Raw genomic sequence first — 17,694 nt, forward strand, 5'->3', positions numbered from 1 at the left:
TAATACATTTGTGCCTGTGTTTTGGACATAGCAGCACACTTTGGAGATCAATTGTGATTACTAACCGTCCAGTAATACTTCTGGTACTCTCCTTCATTTCATTTTTGGTCTTCTAGCATCTTTTTTTTTTTAATAATGTGGCTATTGTATTCCATTTCTGAAACATTCTTCATTTTATAACTACAGCAGATGGCAGTGATGGCACACTGACCTTTACGTGGTTGGTGGATACTGATTTTTTGGTGGTAAATATACTGGAGTATATTCTGCTGCTTTATGACCATTTTCCAGAGACCATTTTTTATATGCATCATGCATTTGTATTTTGGATCGGAAACACGATTCCACATACACCCTGGAGGTATTTTCTCTGCAATAATGGCTGGGAACTTTGGAATTAGATCCAACCATAATGTAACATTTTTCCACAAATCTCTCCGTTTTGATTTTTGGTTGCACTACCAATTATTTATCTTCAGTCAGATTCTTATTACCTGTCATTGTTGCTTTCAATTGGCCACTGTCATCGAGACGTTTGTAGTTGTTTATCCAACTTTTAAATTAATTCTCGCCTATACCCAATTGACCATGTAGGCATCTTCCAGAAATTATTGAATATTTCCTGTCTCTCTTTTTGAGAAAGCATCTTTCAAACCGTCGTGCAAGACCATAATGCATAGCATATAACATAGAAACAAAGTATGTGTAGCCAAACTGTAAAAAAACATTACACTCTCGATATCAAAATACCATCTATATGTTAATATAATATACACATAGTTGTTTTTGTGAACCGTGGTTTTTGAACCTTACACATAGCTGTTTTTTATTTTTTGAAATAACTTCGGAGCGAGTTTACCCAACACATAGATCATTTTACTGGCCTATAGAGAAAAAAATAAGGAATGACTTGGTATTTATAAGTCATTTTTGATAAAAGTGACACATAGATGGTTTTGCTAAAACGGTGACGAGTCATGTAACACTTTACCTACACCTAGGCACAATACTTTACCTATAAACATTCACCATGAAAGATTAACAGGATTTGAATATGATATTAAAATAACATGTCTCCTTTACTTGAATTTTAGGTTTTGACTGCTTTGCGTTTTTACGCAGAGGGCGGCTACCAAAAAGCCGTTGGCCAAGACTGCTTCTGCGCAATGAGCCAGGCATCAGTTAGTAGATGCATTGGAAACGTATCCGATGCTATACTATCAGTGCTTGGAAGTACTTACATTATGTTTCCAAACAGCGCTGACTCTCGTGATAGAATCCAAAGAAGGTAGGTACTTACCAACCTATGACCTCTGACCAATTTATACGATTTTACATGTAACTAGAGTACCAACGCATACACACGAGTAAATTACTCAATAATAATTTAACTGGAATATTATTTTGTCACAAATTTTTTTTAAAATTCCAGATTCCAAGAAAAGGCAGGTTTCCCAGGAATCATTGGGTGCATTGACTGCACTCATGTGCGCATTTTCCCACCACACTTGGAGACAGAATCATTCATAAATTACTGTGGAAAGTTCACTGTAAATGTGCAATTGGTAATAAATCATTAATTTTACTATGTTGTTTCTGATACCCCTTCACGTTCATTACGAATAATATCTTAACATGACATTTATTTTTATGCAGGTATCTGACATGGACATGAACATTCTGGCAGTGAGTGCCAGATTTCCTGGCAGTGTTCATGACCAATTTATATTTGATCAATCGATGGTCAAAGTTGAAATGAAACGTTTACACAACAATACAGTTGGGAATTTTGTGCTGTTAGGTATGTCCAAATTTACTTCACTATAGCACTACCAGTAGCAAAGGGTGGAGGTAGGCTGTTAAGATCCACCATTAATAGTGTACATTAAACTTTGTTAGTCATACGTATTTGTTATTATTTAACTAAAACTACAATTTACAGATGTATTATTATTATTTTTTAAATCAATCAAATCTTGCCTAAACTAAGTCATAATAGTTTTGGTTTACTTTAGGCGATACAACAGAATTGTCCACACTCTTTCATTCATATTTATTTGTTTTCATTGGATTAAGAATACATATTACACATATTGTTGGTTCATTTTTTAAATTCATTAAGCCCTGCCTAAACCAAACTATAATATATAAAAAATATTGTTCTATCTATAAAATATCCAAAGTTATGTATGATTTAATTGAATAATTTTAGATATTCTATAGATAGACAAGTATTTTTTGATTATTATCTATTATGGCTTGGTTGAATTGAATTTTAAAAACAAATATTTATAACTGACAAAGCTTAGGGTGCACTATTTATGGCGGATCTTGACAGCCTACCTCCACCCTTCGCCACCTGGCCACTAACAGTAACAAACATTTTTGTTTGGTTTTACATTCACCCGTATTCTGTATACATCAAATGAATCAAAATTTTATATAGTTATGAGCAGGATATTTAATGAAACAACAACAGTACATAAGTATAACATTTCAAATTTAGTAAAATCCTGATTTCTAACATTTACAACTTTCAGTCAAAAATATATTCAAATTAACAGATTGTCGGATGCTGCTTACGTTGTTATCTCTCTTAACACTTTCATTATTCCTCTGTTTCCTCTTGGTATTGATTGATTTAAAAAACATTTTAGGTGATTCGGGCTATGCAGTAGAAAAATATATGTTCGTTCCAATCCTACGTGCCCAGCTAGACTCACCTGAGGCTCGTTACACGGCTGCCCACTGTTCAGCCTGGAATGTCGTAGAGAGGCTGAACGGTGTACTTAAAACAAAATTTAGATGCCTACGAGGGGATAGGGCGTTGCACTACAAACCAGAGAAGGCAACAAAAATAATATATGCGTGTTGTATTCTGCATAACATGATGTTACGTTATAGGTACCTAATTCAAGCTTCAAGTAAATGAAAACAATACTTAAATAGATGTGACATTACACTGAGTCTGCCGTGTGCTAACAAATCTCTTTTTTTTTCAGGATACCGAATCCAGAAGTCGTTGATGACCCTGTCCCATCTGAATTTGTATATACTGAGACTCGGAATGACACTAGAATAAGGAAGGCATATGCTGCTCAACAAAGAATTGTCGATAGTTATTTTGCTGACAATTAATTAACTCATACCACTGAACTGACATTTCCGATTGCCCACGCACACCGAAATAAAATCGGCTGTGAAAAGGTTTAAGAACAGAAAGGCACCGGGGGGAGACGGGATTCATCCTGAATTCCTCAAGTACAGCCTGAGTGCAATCCTGCACGCTATGTTTCATCTGATGACAAAGGTGTGGGAAGAAGAGCGCTGTCCAAGGGACTGGGTGAACGGTGAAATCATCACACTTCATAAAAAAGGTGACCCTCTAAGCTGCGACAATTACCAAGGCATTACGCTACTCAGTGTTCCGGGAAAGATTTTGGCAAACATCCTCTTGATGAGAATAAGGGACCCAATAATGCACGTCCTCACGAAAAACCAAGCCGGGTTTCTACCTGGTCGAACGTGCGCAGACCAAATCCACAACCTTCGATGTCTTCTCCAGCAGAGCCATGAGCTAAACAGTCCGATGGCTTGCTGCTTTGTGGATTATGAGAAGGCTTTCGACAGTCCGCATCGCCCCTCCCTCTGGATGATACTGGGAGCATACGGGATCCCTCCCAAGATCATTGCCATAATCAAAAGCCTGCACGAGAATAGCGAATGCTATGTCAGAATTGGAGACACTGTCACGTAATGGTTCGGGGTCACGACGGGAGTCAGACAGGGTTGTGTCCTTGCACCGTTTCTCTTCATCATTCTTTTTGACTTCATACTACGGAAGTCAATACCACCCGACCGAGGCATACCTGTTACCCGCACAGTTAAGCTATGCGACCTGGAATACGCCGATGACGCTGTCCTATTCGACAATTCAATCGAGGGCATTCAAGAGACAATCGACAGGTTGCATAACAACTCCTCTCGCGTTGATTTTCAAACCGTGTGATATATATCAAATGATAGAAAACCAACGTCTTGTGTAATAGCACCTGTCCTGATCCAGATTTCCCTCTGATTAGCGACGGACAAAACATCGAGAGCGTCGACAGCTTCAAGTACCTGGGGGGTACACATCACGGGAGATGGCATTTTGCAGAAAGAGCTCGCTATCCGAATGGAAATGGCAGGAGCAACATTCAACTCGATACGGAATGTCTGGGACTCACGATTGTACTCGGTCAAAACCAAATGCCGCTTATTCGACGTTTGCATTCTGACGGTGCTGCTTTACGGTAGCAAATCATGGCACCTTACGAAGGCTCAGAGCAACCGTATACTGAGCTTCGAAAATAGATGTTTGCGATGAATACTGGGTGTGCGGTGGTATGACTTTAGGAGCAACAAGGAGTTAAGAGAACGCACCAAGCTGCCTCTCATCACGCTGAAAGTGAAGAAGTGACGTTGGACCTGGCTCGGCCACGTGCTGCGGATGCCAGAAGAGAACTTCAACCTGGCTTGCCTGTTCTTCAAGCCGACCGGATTCCGGCGACCTGGAAGGCCGCTAAATACAATTTACAGAGTGTATACGGCGGAGCTACGGGATGCTGGTTTGACCTGGAACGAAGCAAGAATACTGGCGAGGGACAGGGATTCTTGGAGGCACCGTGTGGTGTCCATATGCTCCAGTTAAGGGGCGAATATGGCAAAAGAAGAAGACTGAATATAGCGTTTTGTTAGAATTTTGGTCATCTATATATATAAAACAAAGTCGTGTTAGTTACACCATTTATAACTCAAGAACGGCTGGACCGATTTTTATAATCTTTGATTTGTTGGATTTGTGTCCGCCCCGAATAGCAGAATAACTATTAAAACATTGGATAAATCAGGGAAAAAATAAATTATGAAGAAAATTCCTTTTCTTATACATTTTGTATGGAACGGCTTTTTTGATGATATCTCGAGAACTGATTGAGAGTGATTTTGATGATTTTTTTTTGTTCGTCTTGGCCTCAAGAAGTTTCCTCGCGCATTGGAAAAGTAAGAAAATGACAAAAATAAACATAATCCAAAAAAACAAAATCCAAAACATTCAAGGCGCAATGGAACGTGGAGTATTGCAATTCAGTGAAGTCCATCAAATACATCTGCAAATATGTCACCAAAGGCAGCAATATGGCGGTTTTTGGCGTTCAAACTCCCAATACCAACGATGAAATCACGCACTATCAAGTTGATCGATATGTGAGCTGCAATGAAGCGATTTGGTGTATTTTCTCATTCCCCATTCATGAATGTCATTCCACTGCTGTACATTTGGCGGTGCATCTGGAGAATGGTCAACGAGTTTATTTCAACGCATCGAATGTTGCTCAACGTACTGAAACACCTCCAGCGACAACATTCACCAGCTTCTTTTCGATTTGCCAAAGCGATCCGTTTACACGAACGTTGTTTTACTGTGAGATCAGGGACGGCTCTAGTAAAGGAGCAAAGTGTGCAGTGCACTCCCATCATAGATTAAATAAAAATATATAATATAAAACCCCCATGTATTCAGAAAAATGCGATATCGAAAACTTATGCGAAACCACTCATTTTAAATTCCGCGCGTTTTCGAACAATGGTAACGCAAGCGCTTCAACACTTCGCCTCAGTCACCTATACACACAAATGTCGAAAAAACAATATCGATGAGACGCGACCAATACACACGTAATAATTCCCTCGATGTAACACGCCAGGAGCATTATTCGAAGTGTTCCTTGAATTTACGCACATTTTACACGCACACATTTATAGCGGACAACCACAACGACAAAAGAAATGAAGCTTGTAGAATCAAAATCACCAAAGTTCTATAAGACTACATGAGTCTTCGTTGGAAACGATGTTTTTCATATTCTTTTCATTTCAAGTACAGTGTACCGGTCGAAAGCACACACACATAAACTAGTCATGTGGACTTTTATACACAAACCTCACTAACCAATATGAATATTCCTACATATAACTCAGGCGACGCGTCGAGGTACAGTTAGAAGCCTAATTATTATAATGAAATGACGAACTTCATGTCGATGCATATTGTGTCAAAAATAGAATTATATTCACGACTGTTAGTTTGGTTGATATAGTCTATGGGTTGATCGTTCGACAGTTGGGTTTATAATATAGATTTAATAGTATTTACAATGAGTACCGTGTATTCAGTTGCATATATTAAGGACAATCGTCACGATTTTTCCAAACGAATTGATATTAAAGCGGCAGGCCGTCCTTTGCCATGTATAAATTTAATTCAAAAGTGTACAGTGAAAACGAAGATTGTTAATCGGAAATTTAATGTGCAAATGTACTCAAAAACACAATGGCTTTGCGGATGTAATATTCTTAATACCCTATTTTGTTTTCCGTGTCTGTTGTTCGGCGGAGATGTTAACTGGACGGTCCATGGGATTCAAGACTTGGTCCACCTGTCAGTAAAAATCAAAAAACACAGTGGTTCAGAAAAACATATTTTAAATGAAATGCAACTTGCAGTCTTGAGAGAAATAGATATACGTTCACAATTGGATGCAGGGTACCGTTTATCTGTGAAACAATTTAACGAACGTGTTGACAAAAATCGTTATATTTTATCCAGATTGATTGACTGCGTGAAGTTCTGTGGTGCATTTGAATTAGCTCTTAGAGGACATGATGAATCTGTAGATTCAAATAATCCAGGTGTTTACCGAGGGCTTATTGACTTTGTCTCGGAAATTGACATAGCCATGAAACAGCATTTGGAGAGCAATAGTGTTTTTAAGGGTACGTCAAAAACGATTCAAAATGACATTTTAGATTCGATTCTAGAGGTGTGCCGTAACGAAATTAAAAATGAAATATCACAAAGCAAGTTTGTAGCTATACAAGCAGATGAAACAACGGACATATCTACTACAGAACAACTTGTTTTGGTCATAAGGTATGAACTACGCGGACAGATACATGAACGATTCTGGAAATTTATGACGCCGAAAAACCACACTGCGGCAGGTATTGCATCTGAAATTTTGAAAGAACTAGAACTTCTCGACATTAAACAAGCACAACTAATTGGCCAGAGTTATGACGGCGCATGAGTGATGAGTGATGAGTGGCCGATTAGGTGGTGTACAGGCTTTGATAAATGCTTCGTATCCACACGCACACTTCATACATTGTTATGCACATCAATTGAATTTGATAATGGAAAGAAGTGTTTCAGCTAACACCATAGTCCGAAACTTTTTTGCTAATTTACGAGCGTTTCCAATTTTTTTTTCGAGGTCTGCGAAGCGAACTGATATCTTGAAAGAAATAGTTCATAGAAAAATACCAGCAGCACCAACAACGAGGTGGAATTTTAATATAAGAACAGTTACTGTTGTGCATACTTATCGCGATCAGTTAAAAGAGTGCATGGAACACATTTTAGAATCTGAAAATTTAGACGCCGATACCATTAATCAAGCTGGGATGTTGTTACGGTATTTAAACGAAGACAATTTTAACTATTGGTTAGATTTCTTTGCCAAAATTATGCCAAACTGTGATATACTTTTTAAACAACTTCAATCGAGGTCAAAGGACGTGTTGGAGATAAATATGGACATTGAACACTTTACGCGTGCTATACAATGTATTCGTCAAAATAATCATATGTCACAAATTCAACCATCGAAAAAACGTCGTCCCAATGATTTACCTCATTCTGTGATATGCAATGAAGTATGCGATATTATAGTGAACAAAGCGAAAGATCGTTTCGAATATAAAGGTCATTTAGTAATAGCCAAATTGTTTTTTAGTGAAAAGTTCCGGGATTATCATACAAATTTTCCAACTACAGATTTTAATACGGTAACCTCATTATACGACATTATTGACAAATTTAAACTTAAAAATGAACTAATAGTCTTATACAGTAGAGAAGATTTCTACGTTACTGATGGAGCATTGTCGATACTTCAACTTTTCACTAATAATAATTTACTGGAAGTAATTTTTAAGAAGGTTACCCTATTAAAAATAATTTGTACAATTCCGATGACTTCAGTGGAAAGTGAGCGTTGTTTCTCAACTTTAAAGAGGGTTAAGTCATTTTTGAGAAATACCATGTCTCAAGGCAGGCTAAATGCTCTTGCGATGCTAAGTATAGAAAAACAATTGATATCGTCAATACCAGACTTTAATATTCGTGTTATTGACGTGTTTTCAAAATCCAAGGATCGCAGGATGGACTTCTTGCATAAATAGGTGAGTCTTTTTTGCACTCCCTCATATTCTTGTCACCGGCCGCCACTGTGTGAGATGCCACGTTATTACACTTGGAACGCTTCATCAAAGAAATTTCAACGTCGGAATCAAGGTGATGCGGTTCCTAATCATCCGGATGTGTGTTCTACTGATGCTCTTGGTCGCATTTACACAGTTCATCCGAAGAATGACGAATGTTTCTACTTGCGGTTGTTGCTGGTGAATGTTCGTGGGCCGACATCATTCGAATCACTTTGAACTGTCAATGGTGTAGTGTGCCCAACATTTCGTGCTGCATGTCAACAGATCAATTTGCTTCATTGGGACATGACAATCGCTGAAGCAATTGTTTCTGCGTCTCCAAGTCAGATACGCACATTATTTGCTATCATTATTTCGACATGCTTCCCATCGAATCCACCTGAACTGTGGAACAAGTACAAGGATGACATGTCAGAAGACTTTTTACATCGAATTTGTGTCAGTTCAGGGAATCTCGATCTCGAGGTGAATGAGGAGATACATAACCAGGCTTTGCTTTTGATCGAAAACATGTGTTACCTCATGTGCGGCAGTTTGTTATTCAAGTTAGGAATGCCATCGCCACATCGTGGAATGAACGACGCTTTCAATCGAGAATTGGAACGTGAACGTGAATATGATCGAGATGCATTGAACCAATCAGTTCGAACGAATGTACCACTGTTGAACCCCAAACAAAAGAACAAAGATGTGGATCACTTAAACTTCACAATTCAAAATCAAATCGTTGGTCCACTGCATTCCTTCAAATCTATCGACTGTATAACAAACGAAGACGAAGCAACCAACTATCCAACTGAATTTTTAAACTCATTGGATCTGCCTGGCTTGCCACCGCACAATTTACAACTGAAGGTTGGCTCGGTAGTCATCATGCTTTGAAATCTGAACCAACCAAAACTATGTAACGGAACGCGTTTGGTAGTGAGAAATCTCATGGGCAATGTTTTTCACGCGACAATAATCAAAGGAATGTTCAAAGGTGAGGAAGTTCTCATTCCGAGAATTCCGATGATCCCAATCGATATGCCATTCGAGTTTAAACGAATTCAATTTCCGATTCGTCTTCCATTCGCCATGACGATCAACAAATCACAAGGACAATCCTTGAGTGTTTGTGGCCTGAATCTAGAAAATGAATGTTTCTCTCACGGTCAATTGTACATAGCATATTCACGTATCGGCAAACCATCCGCTTTGTTCGTTCTCGCACCTGACAACAAAACGAAAAATTTCGTATATCACAATGATACCAGATGAAGGTCTCCCACAGGAGACCACCTCAAAGGGCAGACCGAACCATCATATTTCCCAAAATACCACAGCCTACGTCCACTCTACGCGGTTCTCGCAACCCTCTGCCGAGCGAAGCCCGCCTCAAAGAATCGTAAATTCAAATTCTTCAGAATCCCGCCAAACACAGACGCGGCCTGTCAAAAACGGTCGCTCGCACCGCCACTAGTCGATTCGTCGGTAAAACAGAGAGCGCGTTAATGCCGGCAATCTGACAGTGGGACGCGCGCGAAAAGCTCTCTCTTTCCTGTGACGCCGAACCAACAGGATCGCCCGCAAAAGCTCTCTCTCGTATCAGACGTCGACCAACCAGGATCTCTGCTCGCCTCGGACGCGAAGCCAAGCCAGCATCCCCTATTCTCCAGCCAAAAGGACCGTGTCGGCGCCAAGCAAGATACCAAGCTAAAGCATTCCGGACAGCCAGCCAAAAAGACTGCATCGCCATGACCAACCCACCGCCACGACAATAACCTGTACCCACTTAAAATATACCAGCCTTGACAAAATACCCCGTGCGTTTCTGTCTCCCACCCCCGCTTTGGCCTTGACGTTATCACGGCTTGCCATCTCCGCTTAAGAGCGCGCGGAAGGCCGGTGATAATTTGATCGCCCGTCAACGTGGGGCTTGTGGGCAGAATTGTGTCCACCGGAGCCAGCATCGACCCTGAGATACGCCAGCAGAGTGAGTACAACTGTGAACTTCCTCAAACAGTGACATTTGCGAGTACTCACTCTACCGGGGGAGAAACGCACGGCCGGTATTTACAGTGACAAATTGACCTTGTTTCGCGCGTGCAATCGCGACATCGAGACACGCGGCGATACGTTCCTCGCAGCGGAAATGACATGAAATCGCGCGGAACGTACTCCCGCAAGTTCAGCGATGTGGAAAGTATAGCCAGATAATGCTGGGGGGCCACGCAAAAAAAACCGCGTGGTCCCGAAACCTGGAATTCAGCACACCAGTGGCGCCTGACAGAAGCAACAGCCTGGATAGCAAATCAGCATGGACATCGGCTCCATCAAAAGACGTGACAGCACCATGAATCAGCAGCATCGTTATGTTCCTCCGACCAGCGGTATCACCCGTTGACCCTGGCCCACGGAGGAATACACAAGATATTATGGCCAACGGCGTCGCGACGCTACACGGAGATGCCCCGGCTACCGACGCCGACGCTCTTCGTAACCGACGTCACCTAGCATAGCGAGGTGCCAGCCAACGGCGCTCGTACCTCAAACCCAGGCGAAACATCTGCCACCGGCGCGGATGTCTCGCCTAGCATAACCACCAGCCTTATCAAGCCTAGCGAGCCTTACGACGCTCCTCGCAAAGACTCAAGGTCATGCTTCAGTACCAAACCCCATAACCAGCCGCTTACCATTTGGCACCGGCGTTATCACGGAGTGCCCCGGCGCGACGCCCGGCACCTTCGTGATATACCTTACGGCAGACCGAGGTTGGTCGCCTGGTCTCTGGTTGCCCAACCGGCGGTGACCAGCAGATACATCAGACACCGCCTCAATCGCCGACGGCCCAAGGCTACATCGGATCTGCAACCTGAGGGACCAAGAAGACTGAAGCGGAAGCCAAGATTACAGTGACGCAGCAAGACCCCAGCATTAATCGACCAACAAGACAAACATCTGACACCAGCGAGGATGTCACGCCCGCCTTAAAACCACGACACCTATGGCCAAACCGCTTCGACGCCTTGGACGTGCGAGAAGACGACGCTCAAGAACTCAAGGTCCCACTTCCAACACCGGACCCCACCACCAGACGTCTATTCTTGGAACCGGCGCTATCACGGAGTGTCCCTGACTGACATGTCTGACACCTCCGTGAAAACCTCACGAGGAAGCTGAGATTGGTCCCCTGGTCTCTAGTCACACAATGACGGCGACTAGCAGGCGCAACAGGTCCCACCTCACTCTTCGACGACCCAAGGATGCGACGAGCTGGCCGATCCAAGGGAACCACCATGTGGAAGTGGAAACTGATACACCCCTGTTACAGGCGGGCTTCTCCCGGTGTAAAATAATCATTTAGTAGCTATCAAGTCGAAACGTAACCCTGACCTCTAGAAACGGCTTCGTAAAACATCTAATCTGATTCCTTGCTCAACCACGTAAGTATTTTTTTATTCATAAGTAAAGGCCTTCGTCCGGTGTGTGAAAATCACATATTGGGCGGAGGTGTAATTAAGATACATTTAATTTAATTTAAAAAGTATAAATGATGATGGATGAAAGCGATAATTTTAAGACTAAATATAAGTACTTATTCAAATCTAATAAATTTTGCCGGCAACGTTGAAGTCTCCGCACGCCTACGCCGAGGTGGTCCTCATGATTCGTCAAATCGAAAGGATCACGCGATAAAATTTGGCCAATCACGAGAGTCCTTTTTGCTGAACGGCGTGGGTACGCGAGATTTGAAAAAGAGAAAAAAGTAAGTGAGCGTCCGGTTTTCAAACGATACGGACTGACGACTGTAACTGTAAAAAACTACAAAATAACCTTGTCAAACTCAAGATTAAAATATATACCTAATACCAAGTTACGCACAAGAAAGTCCTAGTGTTTTATTTAACCACAAACATAAATATATCGTCCCTTTTTTTTTGTGAATCTGGGGTTCGATGGACACCTGAGCTAGCTGCTGGAACCCCGGGTATCTCAAAACCTCAGCAGCTAGGAGGCAAAGAAGCCTCAAGCACGCCAAGACCATCGGACGCGTCAAAGCCGCACAGAGGTGAATCGGCCCCCAAGGACAAGCGACGGTAGGCTGATGGAAAAGACGACGGTTCAGTCGTTTCCCGGAGAGGTCGTTTGATACCAGATGAAGGTCTCCCACAGGAGACCACCTCAAAGGGCAGACCGAACCATCATATTTCCCAAAATACCACATCCTACGTCCACTCTACGCGGTTCTCGCAACCCTCTGCCGAGCGAAGCCCGCCTCAAAGAATCGTAAATTCAAATTCTTCAGAATCCCGCCAAACACAGACGCGGCCTGTCAAAAACGGTCGCTCGCACCGCCACTAGTCGATTCGTCGGTAAAACAGAGAGCGCGTTAATGCCGGCAATCTGACAGTGGGACGCGCGCGAAAAGCTCTCTCTTTCCTGTGACGCCGAACCAACAGGATCGCCCGCAAAAGCTCTCTCTCGTATCAGACGTCGACCAACCAGGATCTCTGCTCGCCTCGGACGCGAAGCCAAGCCAGCATCCCCTATTCTCCAGCCAAAAGGACCGTGTCGGCGCCAAGCAAGATACCAAGCTAAAGCATTCCGGACAGCCAGCCAAAAAGACTGCATCGCCATGACCAACCCACCGCCACGACAATAACCTGTACCCACTTAAAATATACCAGCCTTGACAAAATACCCCGTGCGTTTCTGTCTCCCACCCCCGCTTTGGCCTTGACGTTATCACGGCCTGCCATCTCCGCTTAAGAGCGCGCGGATGGCCGGTGATAACAAGATGCTTCAATGAAGGGAATCGACCCGAGTGCAACCCATCCAGCAAATAGTTTAACAGAAAGTAGTGCAACAATGCTACGCGAATCATTTCGATTCGCTTCAATAAAGCAAATGCCTTGCTGCCACGTGAATTACATTCATTTCAATATAATTAAAATATTTTTCATTTTGATTTGATTTTTGCACATTTATTGAACTTAATTCATTTTGAGTATTCATTTTAACTTAATAAAAAACTGAATTTAATTCAGCTATGTAATAAGTTAACACAAGATTTCTTGATTCTGAGGCGGTACGAAGTTCGCCGGGTCAGCTAGTTTTATATAAAATTATATTGTACTAGCTGAACCAGCTGGCTCTCGCCAGTCTGTCTCGCTAAGTCTTGCGCACACCTTGTCGTCCTAATGACATGCTGTTGAATATTAATACAATTGTAAAGAAAATCTAATAAAAAATATATGCGCTGATGGTGCGTAGTTTTCCACTCGACAGTTTGAAAAATGGCTATAGTCCGACAAGATAAAAGTGAACATTTTGATGTTCGGTTGTGGTTGGCTATTTTCGGCCAGCACACGAGCGCCTAAGAAGGAAACAGTCCATATTACACGTAGAAAATTGTCCAAGTTACTTTTAATATAGATAATTATTAAACTACTGTCCACAACAAGATCTCGGCGATAACAGCAAGTCGCTGTAATTGCGTGTTTTTGAAGACAATTCTATTCTCAGTAATTCACTTAGAATTCCAATTATTATTCGATAATTAACAATAGAAAAATAAATTTAAATAATTACACCTCTTAATTATTAATATTATGATGGTTGGGTTAAATATACTTGGTAATTATTGAGTTTGGAAGGAAATAAATCATTAAACCCACGTTAACTGATTATATTGCTGCAGGTATTTATTAATTAAATAATAAGCATAAAACAAATTATGACTTAATAAGTACTAGTGAACAGTATACATATTAAATATATCGACTACCCAATCATATTTACATTTAGAAGCGTTCAACTTCACACTATTTTTTCCATTTATTCGGAGTGTAATTAAGGAATAACCGATCAAGATTTTTTTGTTTTTCGTCCCGACGTCCCGTGGGGGTAGCCAGATTGAGCGTTGCTTGGGGCGGCAGATACTCGAAGGGTTGAAAAATGGCAAAACATAGGAAAGAACTTGGTTAGTGTATTCTATAAAAAATGATTCTGCGCATTCTAAGCTATACCGCCGACGTGAGACGACTGTTTTCGTGTGCTCTCCTCTTATCTTTAAAATTGACTGACTGACTCGTGTCTACTGCACGCATTGCAAACTATGCAAACCCATGAAAAGTCAAAAAATCACCACGAAAATTTTTCAATCTGGCAAGATATTCTAATCAGATTAAAGCTATATAAAAAAATTGATTGTTGTCAACAAAAACTTTTCAATGAAGAAATTATATGGTGGTTAATTTTAACTCCCATTATGTGTGGTTTTGTGAGTCATGGCGGTGCAGAATATGGCTATACGCGGACCTAAGTCCACAATCAACACACTGCACAATGGAAATTTCTTAAATGTTTTGGACGGAACATTTGAACATTATTTTTCTCTTATATTAGATTGTACACCTGATATAGGACATATAAAACAGATGTAGATTATAGTACGATTTGTTCGAAAACACTCGAGTGGAAGTACGTGAGCATTTTTTTGGTTTTATAGAAATTGACAATAAAACTGGAGCAGGATTAGCAAAACGCATTGTTGAAGAAGTTGTTGAACGGGGCGTTTTTATGTCCGAGTACGGCCCACTTCATCTGTAGGCAATTGCCTACAAAACGTGCTTCAGTCTGACATATACATGCTCCGTCTGTAGGCACCATGCAATGTCTTTGCTATATACACTTTTTTTCTAGGATCCATTAGTTGATAAAATTATTTATAACGATCGACTGATATCGCTCGTAATTATATCATGCGAGAAGAATAAAAATCCAATTTTTTTAATTCAAATACTAAACTTATGTATTTTGAAAACAGATATTTTATAAGTAGGTACCTACTTATAAAAAATAATGATACGAAAAAATCAAATTAACGACAATAATATAAATATTATGTATTTCACTTCTAAAAAAAATAAGTACACATTAACTGTAATTTCGACATAGTTACACAATTTACCTATATTTCGAATATTATAAATTTTAAAATTTATTTTTTATTTTCATCCGAAACTTTGCATTGCATATTTTCACCAATTTCGTCGTATTGTACGTGATATGAAGTTACCGTTAGATGTAAGCACGCAGTCAAATTATCATTAGTCTAACGTGAGCGATGCTTCGTTTTGATTGCATTCATTGAATAGATAGCCGATTCGCACAGATATGTACTCGTAAGTAAGTAAGTTAAATATGCTGCAACTTTCCAAAAATCTGGATATTTGTTTTCACAAACTAGGCTTCAAAAATTATCAAGACTTTGTATTTTAGTGTCAATATATCTCCTTCAAGTGTGGCAAGGTGTGTAGAATCGATATCTAATAAAACATTAATTTTTATGGCTATTCCACGTTTATACTATCATTAAATGGAATGACATATATGTAGCAACATCTTAATTGAAATAATCGATAAAATGTGATTGAAATACTGACTTACTTTACACTCGGACCTCATATTATCAAAATTTTTAAAATCAGATTCCTTTGATTGTTCATATAGTGAAAGTTTGGTTTTAAATGTATTCACTGCACTAATGAAATCAATTTATGACTTTTTTCCTTTGAAATTGTAGATTCGATTGATTTAATTTTTCTGTAATGTCACAGAGAAAGGCAATATCAAGTAACCACGTTTTGTCATCTCTAGTTGATGATATTCTGTTCCCTTCTTTGTTAAGGTGATGTCTCTAGGTAAAGTTGTTATCGAAAAATAGCTAGAAAAGTTTATTAATCGGTAGATATATATTCAAAAGTAATGAGAAAAATAAAATAAAAAATTAAGATGTATCGTGGAGTTCTATATACCAAAAATACGTGTCAAATTCGGTACATTTCTATCGGGTGGTAAGAATGAATGACATAAGATTTATTATCAAAATTACGATAAAAATATACCTAAATCTATTACCTAGCGAAACGCTAAACGTAAATTGGAATTTATTTTATCCTTATATCTTTTTTTTCAAATTTAAAAAACATCGATTTAGAGGTTAGAAAGCACGCAATTAAAATCGAAATATCTCGGCTTACACGCAATTTATCGCGAATAACGCTTAGCGTTTCTATTAAAAATATTATTTATTAATTTTTACGGCAGTTATTTAAATTTAATCTTGTATTTTTGTATATTAACGAATCGATAGAAATCGAAACCATAATAATTGCTCGAATTGGCAACATGCTGACAACACTAAGCCGACGCTTGGCCGTATAGTGCTGCCGTCGTGGAATTATTTGGAAACAAAATTTCTTCATACAAAATACACACACAACCATAACATGACGTTGAAAATGAAACTCACACATAGACAAGACAAAATAACATTATTTTTCTCTGAATCTTGGCAAAAATCAGTTTGTGTTAAACTTCTATGCGAAATTGCCATATGAATAAAAATAACTTAACAAATTAAAATTACAATATTTACTTAATATACGTAGGAACCTGCCTATATTCAAAATTTGATACTGAAAATTATTTTCAATTAGTATTTGCTTAAATTACAACTGTTTTTTACCATTATTTATGATAAAAATAAACAAATCTCGCATTTTGACATATTATGGCAGCACCATCAATAATCACCGCGCGCTTAGGCAACCGCCAATCAATTTTATCTTTTTATTAATTAATTGTAATAATTATAATTAATTATAAATTAATTAACTAATCAGTAACATTTTCGTTACTAAGTAGGTCGTGTGATTATTGATTGATTTTTGGTGAAGAAATCACACATTGTATGATTTTCTGCAACCAAAATTATTTTATTAGGTTATGTTGTAGCTACTGACGTTTGGCGTGTTGTTATTCTTTATGTTTTATGCATTTTTATATAATTTATGTTACTCAGTGCAAATTACGTGATATTGTTGTGATAAATTATATTGTGAGTGTTTAAATTACATCACATATTCAGTGTAGTTTAATTAAATAGTGAATACCAGAGGTGTGTGATAAGTGAATATAAATCTTTGTTACATATTGATCTAGTACCTATATTTTATTAATAATTATGGATGTGCCATGTGTAAGTGTTAAAAAATATAAGTCCTACACTAGAAAAAATACAAAACTATCTTAAACTACCAAAATATTGATGGAAAGTCGTGATGAATACTTTAGGAAACGGAAGTTAGTATCATCCAACACAGCCGTTGCTTGTGAACCAATTCCGGTGATAAATAGTGATGTATCCATCTCGGATGACCCAGACAATCTTCCAGTATTGACAGATGAGCACAATTATTGTGTGAGACTTGATAGTTGTGAAGACATTCAGAGCTGTTGGCCGAAAAAATTGAAAACGTATTCGGTATACGGTATTAAGTCAACATTGCATTTTGAATGCAGGTGTTGTGAGAAAAC

Source organism: Rhyacophila brunnea, unplaced genomic scaffold (genome assembly GCF_057557595.1).
Source record: "Rhyacophila brunnea isolate RB1 unplaced genomic scaffold, BYU_Rbru_1.0 scaffold_17, whole genome shotgun sequence".
Classification (NCBI taxonomy): Eukaryota; Metazoa; Arthropoda; class Insecta; order Trichoptera; family Rhyacophilidae; genus Rhyacophila; species Rhyacophila brunnea.